General features: G+C 36.2%; 1 protein-coding gene across 2 annotated transcripts in view; it reads left to right on the forward strand.

Annotated features, from left to right (window-relative positions):
* The window catches only part of LOC125271270 (trinucleotide repeat-containing gene 6A protein-like), a 67139-nt gene that overhangs the window by 15527 nt on the left and 35134 nt on the right, over positions 1–16478 (forward strand). For both annotated transcript variants that reach the window (XM_048195384.1, XM_048195377.1), the window contains exon 3: positions 2114–2146. The gene's annotated coding sequence lies outside the window, so the exon portion shown is untranslated. The remainder of the gene's footprint in view (positions 1–2113; positions 2147–16478) is intronic.

Raw genomic sequence — 16478 nt, forward strand, 5'->3', positions numbered from 1 at the left:
GCTAGCACTTCATAAAACCCAGACCGGGACCTCAGCTGTAAACTGGCAAGAGAGCAGGGGCTTATTTTAATCAATGGTGATAATGCAGAACAACATTAGCCCCAGTCCTGTTTTACTTTGCGAGTGTGTGTTGAGTGGGGAGGTTGGGGGGTATGTCTAGACTGAAATATTCTCTAGAGAGCCGAGGAAGTCTTGAAGTCGGACCAATATTTGACTTTCTGAATGTTAGCATCACTCAATACCTCATCATTGTGCTAAATATGCTAATGCTGCTTCTGCTAGTGCAATGACAGGTTTTATTTACTATAAAATGATTACTTCAAAAGTCATAGTTCACTCTATATACATTTTTCAGAAACTTTTGAGCTTTATTAACCTTAACGAGGTACAAGCGAGCCGCTTTTCTTTGTTAAATTGCAAAATGCGCTCTTCTAAGCCTTTTTCCTCAAAAGCATATTGACTGGCTTTACACTCTGCGAGCTGTAATTTACATGTCAGACGTTTGCTAAGCAAAATCATGTGCTATTTTTGAAGATGTTGAGCGGGTGAAATGCTATGGTTGGTGCTAATTTAATTATCATAGGAGTGTGGACAGTTGAGACAGTGGATCACAGCCCTGAAGTGCTTTTTGATTAATAGTCACTTATAGGGTTCTGGGCATCAAATACAGCTCAGCATGTGAATTAGCATCTCAAAAGGAAGAGAGGCTGATGACATCCTATTGTGAGGGGGAAATGACTGCATTTCTGCAGACCTGTCTTTTTATGTTTTGGCTCTTTCTTCACTAGGGTCCATTACAATAGAGAAACATGGTGCTGTGTGGCTTCTGCGTACTATGTATGCGTTAAATTTCACTGAACTCAGTTAGAAGTATGTTAAATAAAAGGCTTCCATTGAATGGGAAGGTGTTGGTATGTGAAGGTCTTTCTGTCAGGAAATGTTGCCTCTGGCATGCTACTGGGGGAATGATCTGGGCTTGTCTGCACCAGTCAGAATCACTATAGACAACTACATAACCTAAATCCAGCTTAGTGATATCTTAGTATTATGCTATTTATTAATATGTGGAATTATGTTTTATTTTATATTTTCATTTTGTTTCACATGTTCTCATGTTAATATTAGTTTTTGGTAGTTTTTTTTAATTATTATTATTTAGTTTTTTAGATATTTCTATATAGCTTAAATTCATTTTTATGAATTTTTAAGTTTAGTAGTTCTAGTACTTCGTTATACTTTTGAACTTCTTTTATTTTCATTTAGTGGCCATTGCAACATTTCTATTTTTGTTTTCATCTTATATTTATGTTTTATTTTATTTCTATTACAGAAAATGATTTTTAATAGTTTTAGTTAACAATAACAACACTGGCTTAAAGGATTAGTCCACTTTTAAATACACTTTTCCTGATAAATTTACTCACCCCCATGTCATCCAAGATGTTTATGTCTTTCTTTCATCAGTCGAAAAGAAATGAAGGTTTTTGAGGAAAACATTCCAGGATTATTGTCCCTATTCGAACGCGGCGCCAGTTTCGTTTTTTTCCGTAACTTGAATAGGGAAGGCGTAGGACATTCAGCGTAAGCGTTATGAAGAATGCGGAAGCGGAAAGTACGTTCAAGGCGATATTTTGTTTATAAAGCATAAACGGTTGTTTTTTTTTCCGAAAATGACCGATCGTTTCGCTAGATAAGACCCTTATTCCTCATCTGGTATCGTTTAAAGCCCTTGAAGCTGCACTGAAACTGTAATTTTGACCTTCAATCTGTTGGTAGCCATTGAAATCCACTGTAAGGAGAAAAATCCTGGAATGTTTTCCTCAAAAACCTTCATTTCTTTTCGACTGACGAAAGAAAGACATGAACATCTTGGATGACATGGGGATGAGTAAATTTATCAGGAAAAGTGTATTTAAAAGTGGACTAATCCTTTAAGCTTGTTTTGGAACATAATCGATCTAACAATCAATGCCTCAAGTGATATTTCACCCCAAAATGAAACTTCTGTCATTTGTTCACCCTCACATTGTTCCAAACACCAAAGAACATATTTTAAGAAATGTGTTGTTCGGACACCAGTGTTCTTCAAAATATCTATTTTTGTTTTCCACAGAAGAAAATCATGCAGGTTTTGAGTGACATGAGGGTGAGTACAATCTTTGCTCAATCAGTTTTGGACAAACTTTCTCTTTCAGATAGGCTTCACCTTGACTGCTAATACCCACACCAATACAGAATGAACCTCTTTTAATCTTTCTTTTGTTTGGACTCATGCATGCCGTAGCTGGATGGTGTGGCTTTGCCACTGTCTCTCTTTTCAGCCAGACCTCACATCATACATAACAATTCAGGCCAAATCATGGTCAGCTGCAGGGCACCGAGAGTGATTCAGCACACAGTGGTGTCCCGGTTCGCCTTTTTCTTTAATCAGGAGAAAAGGCCTTGATAAACAAGTTCAACTGGAAATGTGTCATCATCAAAATACTGTCCAGTACCACAGCTGTTAAATCTAATAGCAGTAAAGTGCAATGACTGCCAAATGGCTGCTTAGTAGGTCCAGACTAGTGAAAGGATGTGAGCCCCTCACCCAGTGCCTGACACCTGACACCAGATCCCATCCTGGGGGAAAAGGTTTATTATTGGATATCTTAGGGTACGTTTACACAACAACGATGTACTAAAAACAGAAAATCTTTTCTTTGTACAGATGACAACGTTATCAAAACTATCCCCGTTCACACAGATCCATGCCAACAACTAAAAACGCTGTATCATGGATGCCAGACAAGTAGTTGGCAATGTCACTTTGTAAAGAAAGACTACGCGCCTGCGCATATGCCTTCTTTTACAGAGCACTCGCCTCGCGCATGTCTGTCTACCTTATTTTTACAGATTACTGCACTTTGATATTCTTCTCGTTATTTCCCTATAGCTACTAATAATAAATAGGTTATGGCCCTTTCACACAGGACGCGGTATGTGCTGCGCTCGCCGCTGGGTTCAGCGCAGCCCTTCAGATACAAAGCGATTTGCGCTGCGCTGGCCAGAGCACAGTAGGCTGAGTTTTCCAAACTTGTACCGGGAGTTCTATACGTAGTCATTTGATTGTTGTTTCACCTTTCGGTCAGCAGCAAAGTATATTTCCCGTGCTAAGAGGTGAGCAATAGCAATAGCCCTGCTTGAAAAAAGAGAAAAAGAAAAAAAGAAGAAAAAGAGCAGCTTGACAGTGTTTGTCATGTCTCCATGACACAGCTTTTCTCCCGATGTCTCTATACGACCAGCAAACTTGTATTGTATAGCTCTGGAAATTCCAACACAGTAAATAGCAGTTCATCCATTTTGCTTTCCGATTGTTTGGATGCCCCGTTGATATTGGTCGCGCGGGTAATAGTCACAGAGCGCAGCGGCAAAAGTTGAACTATTTTGAACTTTGATGCGGCGTGCGCGCAAGCTGCGCTCTGCTGCGTCTGCGCTTTGGTCGACGCAGTTCTCGCGCGGCGCAAGCCATTGAAACAAATGGGTTTCATAGCGCAGCGCATACCGCGTCCTGTGTGAAAGGGCCTTAAGTCTTGCACATTCACAGAAAACACCTTATTTCCGCATTGAAAAATAAGGTGGATAGACCAAACATGTTATACTCGTGCATGCCGTCACCGTTTTCACAAATTCGCGTTTTTGCAGTTTACACGGAGATGATAACGGTATCGTTTTCAAAAGCTTCCACTTTGAAACCCGTTTTCAAAAGTTTGCATTTTCAGGCCACCAAAATGCCATTGTCGTGTAAATTAACGGCCAAAATGTATAAATTTTTTTCCGATTTTAGTTGAAAATGGTGTTGTGTAAACAACTGCTTAGCTTATACAATAGGTTAATACTTCAATTAGGCACAGATTTAAAGTAGGCCAACTCATGAATTCTGCAGATTTCCATACAATTGTAAAATTATGCAAACCTCCCACCCAGTGTTTATTAAAAAAAAAAAAAAAATCAAAATTTGATAATGATGTCTGTACATACATTTATAAATTTTATTTTTTTAATATTTAAAAATATTTTTCGAAAAATAAAGTTTTGCTATTATTACATGCATCTTATAAATGCCATATATCTATCGTATAAGTATTAGTTCTGCACTTCTGCTTCTTTTTTAACTTAATAACTCTTCCCCATGGAACAAAAGAATGTACTCATCGTTCTTTTTAAATCATTCGTCTGGCTTCTTTTTCCTGTTCAGTCTGATTAAATCAAACACTTCATGCCAGAGCTCATATCAAGGCCTCCATCTAACAACACATAATTAGCCCTAGCTGTGGCCTCTCCATTGTCCAGGCAGCACGTGCGCACCCCACAGTGAGGATGGATTAGGGGAATATGTGCCAAATTAAAATCCCACTGAGGAGTCAGCCCTGTTTGTTTTCCTTTTTTAATTCCAACCCGAGCCTTCTGAACACAATGCTTAAAGCTCTGGCCAGGACAGCTCATAGCATTGGGGAGTGGAATAAGTGTTTTTGCTAATTGCCCAATGTCCTCTCAGACCCAACATGTCTCTAATGTCTACAGGTTTGTGTACAGGTTGATACATTTCATAATCAGAATCTTTCAGTTGACAACAATTAAAAGTAAGTTCATTGGTAAGGTTTTTTTTTTATGGAAAAAATCGAATGCACCCTGGCTCAATAAAAAGATTAATTTCTTAAAGTTTTTTTTTTTGAATGGTACTGTTTTGCTTTTTTTGTTAAGCTATACAGTGCAGTCCAAAAGTCTGAGATCACTTTCTAAATGTGATGTGTGGCCCAGCTGATAGTCAGCAAAGCAGAACATGATCAATCAAGCCAATCAAAACAAAATAAAACAAAAGGAGTAACAGATATTGGAAAGGGAAAAACAACAAATGGCGAACAGACGGAAGAGGCTCCATAAAGCTGTTTCATTATTACAGGCTTATTTACCGCCAAGCAGAGCTACACATAACGAATTACCATTTGCCTCTCTAGTGTGCCGTATATATTATACTTTGTGGGCTATCATGACCCCCCTATTCCTAAAACAGGGGGTGTTGTTTGTAGAGGGGTAATTATGTAACGATTTGCTTCCATTCATTCAATTGGAGTAGATTCTCATTCATTTATAATTAACCACAATACATTGCTGCTGTAATTGCTTTAGTATTTAAGGAAACAGCAATTGCCTATTGAACAGTCTGAAGATCCTGTAGCTGGCTGCCTTCAGTAAACAATCACACTGCAGGCATCCGTTTTAGCGGTCAGCGTGTGTAAATGCAATCGGCATCATCTGACGGCTTGTGATTGGATCACCTGAGATGGGTGTTAATACCAGGTGTAAACAGGGACCATTGACAGGCTAGGCTTCTGCAACGGGACACCTGCACACCAGAGGCTCATTATCAGGATAGAAACGCTTGAGTCTGCAGGCCCTCACTGACAGTGTTGGGGAGAGTTATTTTTTAAAGTAATGCATTACAATATTGTGTTACTCCCTAAAAAAAGTAACTAATTGTGTTAGTTACTTTTTATGGAAAGTAACAGTACTTTTGCGATACTTTTTCTCACCTGGGCTGGGCTGGGCTTGCTTGTTACTAATAAAAAACACAAAAGTTCTCTCTCTTTTTTTTTTGGCAAATGTAAAGGCCCTTTCACTCCGAAAGTGAAATGAATAAGCCTCAGGCTGAAGGAAATGCAAATTCACACCTGTACTGTAGAGGGCGCTGCTCAAACAAACCTTTCAACTGTGCTGCCATTCTAGATCACAGAAGAATAGGATGCAGGAGAAGGAAGTTAAACATACTTCAGCACAAAAAAATTAAACGTGATGTTTATCTAAAGTCCTTTTTGCTTATTATGGTTGAATTGTATCATTAAAGGTCAGCAGCAAAGACATTGGTTAATAAAATGCGATTAAACGCATAAAGTATTGTGTTATTTAACATTTAATTATTGCTGGTTTGTGTAAACTGTATTTGCATTTTACTGTTTTTATTCATTGTGAGGAACACTAAATCTGTTTTCTTGCGAGTGAGTTGAGTAAATGCTCACGTTTAGTTTAGATCTACAGTAGCCATCATGTTTACACACAACTCCTCTGCACTTGCAATTTCTCTAGGGACAGAAGAGATGTCAGTTAATAAATGGAAAAACAAACTAACTTGCATTACTTATTTGAAAAAGTAACTCAGACATTATGTTTCAAATTTAAAAGTAATGCAATACTTTACTAGTTACTTGAAAAAAAGTCATCTTTACGTGTTACGGATTATGTAATTTGAGTTAATGTAATGCTTTATTTATTAATGCTTTTTTTTCCTCAGTCAGAACAAATGTGGCAGACATGTTACTTGTTCAGATGACATTTTCCAGTGAATATTCTTACTTTGGTCATACTTCAAGACTACAATCTGTGATTCCAAAGTACAGTATCCACATCATTGTGGTGACTGACAGCAAACATTAGATTCATCCACGCTGAGGAGTCGTGCCGAGGCACAATCCACGTAAAGATGATAATTCCGCAAATAACTGCAATTGCAGGTTTCAAACAGAGATGGTGACAAAGAGGCAAAACTTTAGGACTGCAGCTTTAAATGGTAATAATATTTCTCAATATTACTGTTTACTTTTACATCAATCGCCAAAATGGACACAGGATTGTGGTATGTCATAGACGGCAAAGGATAAATCCTTTTTGCCTTAAAAAAAAAAAGATTTTGAACAGACTTTAATTCCTAATTGGCTGCTGATGTGCTGAAGGGACTTAAAGGTTGACAGCTGTACTGCAGCGTGTGTTTGCTTTTGTTTGGCTATCTTGTTGAGAAAGTGAGCAGACGGACAACAGTTTGTGATGCCCAGCAGGCATCATGTCTGATTGTCTGCCTCCCCATTCTTTGTTTTTTCTGGTATGTAAACAGTAAATCTGCTACTGTCCCATTTATGGCAAGCATTTCACCGTGCATTTTAAAGCAGATTTTAAAATAAAACAAACCTAAACCTGACAAGTCTTTTGCAAGTTTATTGCATGATAATTTGTTAGACATTAGATATTTGTTCCTGCGTGATAATTTGTGTGACATTAGATACATTAGTGCCCCTGCGAGTCTATTTAGTGACTTTGCATTATTGAAAACCTGATAGCGCCAGGAAATTAACTCGGAATCATTTTGAGTCGGTACCCACGGTCAAGACGTGGAGGTGTGCAACATTATCCTTCACATAAATAAATAATCTTCTCCTGTACAGCCTTATCGCTGCTCAGTATGTCAATGCTCTGGAGAAAACACGGAGTGGAAATATCCCTGTTCTCTTTAGAGGTCTGGAAAGGAATCCAATGCTGTTTTTCCACTATGGGTTAAAACCTTTGTGTCTGAGGTTCATCTCAGATGGACATTGTTTTCCATACTAGGCGTTTTCAAGCCAATAGTCATGCACACACACACAGCTAATTCAATTAAAGTCAGCCTGTAATGGGAACATAAGACAAAATGTGGGCTTTATGTATATTACTGAAATTAGAAATGTTTATAAATATGAACACTTAAAACTAGACTTTTGGTTGTATCATTTTAACTATATCCACTAAAATACAGCTTTGATTATAAAATATAATGGTTTTGGAGATAATAAGAGTAGTATCTCATTACCAGCTCTGGTTCACGTGTCCTGAAGAGATTTCAAAGAGAAAGGGGATGTCTTATAACCAGGGCATCTGCTAGCATCTTACCTGCAGGGTAATACCTGGGATATACTCATTATAAAGATTTAGAGGTGAAGATGCTCATTAAAGGAAATTCACAGCTACCGAATCTCCCTGCGATCTGCTGTAAGTAGAGTATCGTAGCATTTGGTCTATAATGAGTGTAGTTCAGATGAAGAGCTCACTGTAATTAGGAAGCATCTGCTCAGGTGTGAGACCATTGTGTGCCTGTCTGCCCTCCTGATGCCACTACTGCACCCAGAGACTGAAGTCTCAGTGGGAGAACTACAAAAGGTTCAGATCTCTCCAAGCTGTTGATGTTAGCAGGCTTCCATTTTGGATACCTGACCAAGGTAGTCAAGTTCTTTACTTTTGTTGAGATCTTTAAGCATGGATCTTTCAGCAGTTTTTTACTGCTTTATATCATTTCGAATATAAAATTTGATTTGACTCGAAATGTGTGTGTGTGTGGTAAACCTTATGTTGAGGGGATATAAGGATGGCAATACCAGAAATCTTTGATCTTGTGGGAACATTTTTTGGTCCCCATGAAGCAAACAGCTTATAAATCATACTAAAATGATGTTTTTGAAAATGTAAAAATGCAGGAAGTGTTCTGTGGTGGATAGGTTTAGGGGTAATGTTGGATTAGGGTATAGAATATACAGTTAGTATAAAAATCAAAGTCCCCATAAAACATGAAAACCCAACGTGCGTGTGTATGTGTATAGGCCTTTTGATAAGATCCAAATATTTTAATATAATACTTATTTAATATTTATTTTATTTTATTCATTATTATACTGATCTCCAGCATTTCATTCTGTTGTCAATTAGTTTTATTTATTTTTTTCACACACTGTAGCAAAACTGCTTCCTGCATGTTAGTTATATCACAATGATAATCTGCTTCACCGCATATTTAAAACACCACAGAGGCAGAATGAGGAGCTAAAAATCAAGGCAGCAAGCATCAGACCAACTGCAAAAATGAGTAAAGACATTTGGAGACTATTTTAGCCAAAATGGTTGAAAGTCCATAAATACAATCTCTTGAAATGTGACATAATTGCTTATTACTTTTGACCAATAGGTGGCGCTGATCTGGTGTGGTCAGTGTTATGTGAAAATTACACGCATAAATTTTGGTGTCAATATGTAAAATCTTTCCAGAGATACAACCTCAGATGCAGTTTGGCATCATGCCATCAAATTCGCTGATGAGGTATATGAAAACCGTTTTATCTAGTTTTATATAAAGAAATTAATCAACACAAAATTCATTACTTATTGCCAGCATGGTTTGAAGATCATCCAACTCGAAAATCGGACAAACGGTCTAGGCGGAGTTTGTAAAATGAGTTTTTTTTTTTTTAAGGAAATCAAAATGGCGGACAGGAAATGCGGCTGACTATGGCAAAATTGGTACCAATGTTCTCGGCATGCCCCAATGAATATATTAGACAAGTTTCATTACAAAAGGAGAAATGAATCTAGGTAGCTCTGTCTCAAAACTTTTTGAGTACCTTCAAGGCATGGTATCGGTGACATTTACCGAGTTTCGTAATGATACGCCAATGCGTTCGTAAAATTAAGCATTTTACGACAAAATTCAAAATGGCAATCACCCAAAATGGCCTACATTGGAAAATTAAGTATTGTTCAACTCGACAAACTGCCCCGAATCTAAACAGAGCAGTTTCATGATTTTTGGTAAAACAAAAATATATTTCCTGACCACTAGTTGGCACTGTGCCGAAATTGTGCGGGTTCTAAACCCTCAGGTCATGGTTGTCATAACTTACACCAAGTTTGGTCTGAATACGGTTAAGCGTTTCAGATATATAACCTCACGTCCACTTTGGCGTGCTCTTTGTGTGCAAATTATTTGAAAACGGTTTGACTAATCAACTTGAATTCCATGTTTTTATGTCAGCATGGTCTGAAGATGATCTGGTTCAATTCTCATGAAAATCTGACATTCGGTCTAGGAGGAGTTAGAAAAAGTAGGTTTTTCAGAAAATTCAAAATGGCGGGAAAATTTTCATGACGAAAAATGATGTCATAGGGTGCAATTGTATTGTCCCTTTCTTGTATTGGCCCTTAAAATTTAAAAGCTATTAACATAAACATGAATGCAAATTTAGACAGTTGTTGTCACTAGAGGGATTGGGTTAGAGATTTCAAAATTGCTATGGCTAATGTTGGGACCGTCCTATATCCTTGTGCCCAAATATCACAACTTTTTTCCATACAGTTCCATGGGCTATGAGAATTTCAGTCTCTGGACAGTTACATCACTTGGACATTTTTTAGTTTGGCCACAAAAAAAATTCTTATACAAAAAAGAAGAAATAAAAGAAAAGCTGTATTCAGTTCATCAGATATATACTGGATGTTTTTCTGACATAGCTGAATAAGGGAAAGAAATGTGCACACATCACTATTGTCGCCATGTTCCGTGGCAAACAGCCGCATTTGAATAAAACCAATTTGTGCAGGACAATGAATATTTCAGTTTCTAACAGACAGCGTTAAAAGAAAATCTGCATGGAAAGCTGATGGTCTCATAGCAATTTATTTCTGTAGTACCAGCTTTCCACTGCCTGCGCTCACCCCCCACTTACAACCCAAAGATTGGATCTGTGTGAATTGAATTGAGTTGGTCTGCTGAAATATGATGCATTACATCGCCTGTCTGCTCTGCTGTTGCCATGGCAACGGGCGTCACATTGGCTGGCCCAACTGCACACGGGTTCTGCGGTAATGAGCAATTGGCAAGATGCCAGGGCAACATCCAACCAACCCCAGTGCTGGTTGTTTCTTTTTCCAGCGTTTACAGCTCATAATTCACAGATTCGCTCTGCATATTTCACCATGAAAGCGTGCTCACATCAGGATCCAGTAATGCGCTCTCTAGCCACCTTTTTGTCTGTAATAATTACCGTCATGTCGTGCCGCCTCATGGCTCGCTTTAGGATCAGTCAGTAAGGGAAGATACCTGACTTTATCATTCCTGCAGTATATCCCATTTTTGGATCCTTCGCCATTGTAGGACCGTGAATCAGTTTAGACCTTTTCACCCAAAAATGTACATTCTGTCATCATTGACTCCTGTATGACTTTCTTTCTTATGTGGAATACAAAAGAACATACTTTTTAAAAAAAAAAAAATGTCAATAAAAGTCAGTGGGGACCACTGCAATGTTGTTTTGGACCCCATTGACTTTCATTGATGGACAAAAAGAATTATTTAAAATTCTGTAAACCATTTTGTTTTGTGCTCCTCAGAAGAAAATAAGTCATGCTGGCATGGCACTGTCCCTTTAAGTCCTCACATGTGATTAAGTCTCTTTATTTGACTGGGAAAACAACTTATCTAAAATCAAAATCATTTTTTACTGTGGCAGCCTGATGATTGAATCAAACTGCATCCAAATGAATAAAGTAGTTAACTGTAGAGCTTTTTGGCTCCTTCTGGAATCCCAGTAATGTTAATGCTAATCAAGTCTATTAACATGTCAAGAGTTTTCTGTGCTCCTCCTCTTTACATGTTTCTCATGGAAGCCTGTCCTGTGGTGAAGTCTTTTGTTATACTAAATAAAAACACATGGATGGTATTCAGGATCTGGGGCTGTGAGGAGACTGATTTGCTACCAGACACCCTGCCAAGCTCATGGCTCCATATAATACACACGCTCTGCTGCACTGTTATGCAATAAAAGATTAATAGGAGGTAAAGCCAAGCACATTATTGGACATGCATACATTTTTAAAGTTTGAAGGTAATATGTTGTCCTGCAGAGCAAAAATAACCCCCTCTGACAAATGGATGCATTTTATCTATAGAAACTTGTAAAATAGACTGTAAGCATACACTACATTTTTATATATATTAAAAAAATATATAAAATTGATATAGTAAAAACCAGTGAATTGGTTAACCAACTTACCATACTATATACAGTGAAAATATTTAAATGATTTAACAATGTATTATTTGTAATTTTACTGTAAAATACTGTCAAATTTGTTTGTTTTTTTAAATAATTTACAGCCAAAAAACAGTAAAAGGACATTCCCAAAAGTCATTGTATGACACATCACATATGGTTAGATTTTGTATAAATATTTTTTCTCTGTTTCTTGTGTAAATAGTGTTGTGTGAACTTGGATACATTATGTGGCTTTCTGTTTTAACACTTGTATTATTATGGTGGTTATTAGTACATTTTAAGGTAGAAAGCAAATTTGATTAACATTACATCACTCAGTGGAATACACTGTTTGGTCATATAAGTTGTAAAATACACCGGCATCAATATCATTTCATAATATCTGAAACACTGCCTTATTTTTTACAATGAATTTAACAGTATAGTGCTGCTATTCACTCATTTGCTTCTCACAGTCAAATAGAGGTGAAATTGGCCATTTTCTTTCTGTCTGTGAATCATGCCAATGTGTAAAGTGGCAAGACAAAAACTATCTTTGCTTTTAATGTGGCCAGGTCTCTTTCATGTGTGGTTGGAAATGAAAGAAGACAGTTTTCTGCCGGAAAGTATGATAGATGGCTGTGGAAGATGAGTGGTCTGCTCATTAGAACTGCCATGAGGGCTGTCGAAAGAGAGAGAGGCATCATTAGGGCTCCCAATGTGCTTTTGCATTTCCTTTTTTTTTTTTTTTTTTTTTGTCAGTTCTCCTCAGGTCTTATATTTAAAATGCACCTAAAATAGTAGATCTACTACGTCTCAAGCAGCTGGTAAAAGCAGTTTATTTCAGTACAATTCTTTGCACTATATTTAATTAATACATATAGCTACATGCAGTTGTCAGAAACATTCCGGCTAGTTACTCGTGCAGTTAATTTAGTAAATTTTCCTGTTATAAAGGGCAGTTTAGGCCAGCATGAATTGTAAAGCTGTTCCAGGCTGGTTTGTGTTGGTCTCTGCTAGTTTGATCAGAGGAAGCTGTTTTAGCTCATTTAAGACCCTCTTTGGGACGGGGGCATCTCTAACACAAATATATGCTGCTGGATAAAACATTTCATTAAAAAAAAAAAAAAAAAAAAAGTCACTTCCAGGTTGTCATGTCACATGAACATAGGTGAGCATTTACCTGGCCCAACTTGCTGTTATGGAGAAATGGGGTGAATATTCATGATACTCACTTTATGTTCAGTTTTGTTTCAGTTTCTTTATTTTGATTCCATTCCATTTATATTTCCAGGTTGTAAATTACCTAATCATTTGTACATGTTGTTGTTCATTCATTATCAACTACTGCCTGCTGCTATAGGGGATAAAAACTATTTTTGGGCAGTGAAGGGTGTTTACAGGGCTATAAGAGAGCAGGTCAAAGTTTCTATTTACTGTAGTGAATATGGTCATGGTATGAGTTCATTCAAACCCTATTTTAACCTTCACTGCACTACACAGGGAGAGCTGTTTCTTACCCCTGCCCACAGAAACAACCCCCTGTGAGATACAACAATGTTGGTCACAAGGATATCCATCTATGTTATGGATATTATTTGACCCAAGCCAGATCAGATTAGCAAAATTTATCAAAGAATTCATCTTTATGCATAGAAATTGTTTTAATGAAAGAAGTTTTCTTGAATCTTGAATTGTAATATTATGGCTCAGGGTTCCAGGATTTACTTTTAGTTAAAGTGACATCTTTGAAGCATGTATGACATATACTTTTAAAAATACTTTTCCATACAGAAGACTGAAAGCACAGTGTGAGACTTCTAGAAGATTTCTCAAGTCTAAACTCATGCATGCCTTGCAGATGAAACACATCACACAGATAGGTGTGAATTATTGAGATGAGGGCGGCATGGGCACATGCAAATGAGTCTCATTTGGACCGGAGCAAAGTTTTTGAATGGAGCTGTAGGAGCTCTAGGTAAAAATGCCTCCATCTAAAATATACGCTGCATGCATTCATGAATGACAATAAGATCGCTCTTCCGAGCATCATTTGCATCTTTATATTGCATTTACGTGACTGGAGTGGATCTAAAACAAGTCAAGCTGTGAGATCACCACAAATAAATGTTTAAATGTGAAAGCGTGGAGCTCCATAAATATTTTGCAGTGTTAATCAAATTTGTCATGTTTAAAATGTTTGTTAAATTGAACATATAATCCATAATATGCTGCTAATATGAGAGACCATCTTATGTCTTTTGCAAGTTAACTGTTTTGTAGGCTATTATTGATAGGATATTATTGATCACTATACCACAGTATTTTATTGTAATGGATGGATGTATATATATAGGAGCGCATGGTCTCTAACATCCACCACATCCTCTGTGATGTTGCATTGGAGGAGTGGAAGATGACTCCAGTGGCAACCTGTGAAGCTATGGTGAACTCCATGCCCAAGAGGGTTAAGGCACCATGGAAAATAATGGTGGTGGCCACACAAAATATTGACACTTTACTTAGGGGACATTTTCACTTAGGGGTGTACTCACTTTTGTGGCCAGCGTTTAGACATTAATGGCTGTGTGTTGAGTTATTTTGAGGGTACAGCATATTAATTTACACTATTATACAAGCTGATACAGTACAGTCCAAAAGTTTGGAACCACTAAGATTTTTAATGTTTTTAAAAGAAGTTTCGTCTGCTTACCAAGGCTACATTTATTTAATTAAAAATACAGTAAAAACAGTAATATTGTGAAATATTATTACAATTTAAAATAACTGTTTTCTATTTGAATATATTTCACAAAGTAATTTATTCCTGTGATGCAAAGCTGAATTTTCAGCATCATTACTCCAGTCTTCAGTGTCACATGATCCTTCAGAAATCATTCTAATATGCTGATCTGCTGCTCAAGAAACATTTAATGTGTACAATTGTACAAAATATTTGTGTACAATATTTTTTTTCAGGATTATTTGATGAATAGAAAGTTCAAAAGAACAGTGTTTATCTGAAATCTAATCTTTTGTAACATTATAAATGTCTTTACTGCCACTTTTGATTGATTTAATGTATCCTTGCTGAATAAAAGTATTCATTTCTTTCATTTCTTTCCAAAAAAATAAAAATAAAAATTCTTACTGACCCCAAACTTTTGAACGGTAGTGTATAATGCTACAGAAGCTTTGTATTTCAGATAAATGCTGTTCTTTTGAACTTTCTATTCATCAAGGAATCCTGAAAAAAAAGTACACAACTGTTTTCAACATTGAAAATAATCATAAATGTTTATTGAGCAGCAAATCAGCATATTAGAATGCTTTCTGAAGGATCATGTGACACTGAAGACTGGAGTAACGATGCTGAAAATTCAGCTTTGCATCACAGGAATAAATTACTTTGTCAAATATATTTAAATAGTACACAGTTATTTTAAATTGTAATAATATTTCACAATATTACTGTTTTTTACTGTATTTTTAATTAAATAAATGTAGCCTTGGTGAGCAGACGAAACTTCTTTTAAAAACATTAAAAATCTTAGTGGTTCCAAACTTTTGGACTGTACTGTATAATATAATTAATTTATATCAATTTACACTATTATACAAGCTGTACACTCACTACTTTACATTGTAGCAAAGTGTCATTTCTTCAGTGTTGTCACATGAAAAGATATAATAAAATATTTACAAAAATGTGAGGAGTGTATAATATATATATATATATATATATATATATATATATATATATATATATATATATATATATAATATAATATTTGTTGATTATATATTTTGTGCTTTTTTGATAGATTATATAATAACACAACATTATAATAGGATATATTATCAGCAAGGATGTTATAAATTGAACAAAAGTGACAGTAAAGACATTTATAATGTTACAGAGGATTTCTTATTTCAAATAAATGCTGTTCCTTTTAACTTTCTATTTAATCTTGAAAACTATGTATCACGATTTCCACAAAATAAAAATCACAACTGTTTTCAACATTGATAATAATAAGAATAATATTGGAGCATATAATAATATATTAACATGCAAAACATTTTTAAAATTGTAATATTACACCATATTACAGTATTCGTGATAAAAATTGGGAGCAGGTGAGCATAAAAGACGTTTTTCAAAAACATTTCAAAAATCTTGCTGCCCCCAAACTTTTGAACGTTATATTATATTATATTATATTATATTATATTATATTATATTATATTATATTATATTATATTATATTATATTATATTATATTATATTATATTATATTATATTATATTATATTATATTAATTATATTATATCTATTTCAATAGAAAGGATGCTGTTTCCATAAACTAGCACAGCAGAGCAAAAATGGATGAGGCAATAGTGTGTATTAACATTTATAAATGACAGAGTGCATGGCTGTGTGAAAATGATAAATGCCTTGCAGAATAGTGGTCTGATAGATAAATCCAGCCTGGAAGCATGGTGGTGCAGGCTGATCTGCGGACAGTCGGACAGGTAATTGGTTGGATCCAGAGTGTAATTCAGCTCCGACAAATCCCTTTCACAGCTGGCACCCTGTCTGAGAGAGTCACTCTAGGGGGATGGGTGAGAGACAGATAGAGATTGAATATAATGATGGGGTAGTAGAGGAATTGGGCGAGAGCAAATGAAAAATAGCGCCCTTGTTGGTGAGACTCTGGGTACATCTGGGGTCCAGTGAATAATGAGGATTAGGGGGACAGAGGTAAAGACGAAAGAAGAGGACAGCTAACCAAAAGAAAGGCAAATATTGTGTGTGGCATGCAAAATTTGTCACAA

This window comes from Megalobrama amblycephala, linkage group LG1, assembly GCF_018812025.1.
Source record: "Megalobrama amblycephala isolate DHTTF-2021 linkage group LG1, ASM1881202v1, whole genome shotgun sequence".
Classification (NCBI taxonomy): Eukaryota; Metazoa; Chordata; class Actinopteri; order Cypriniformes; family Xenocyprididae; genus Megalobrama; species Megalobrama amblycephala.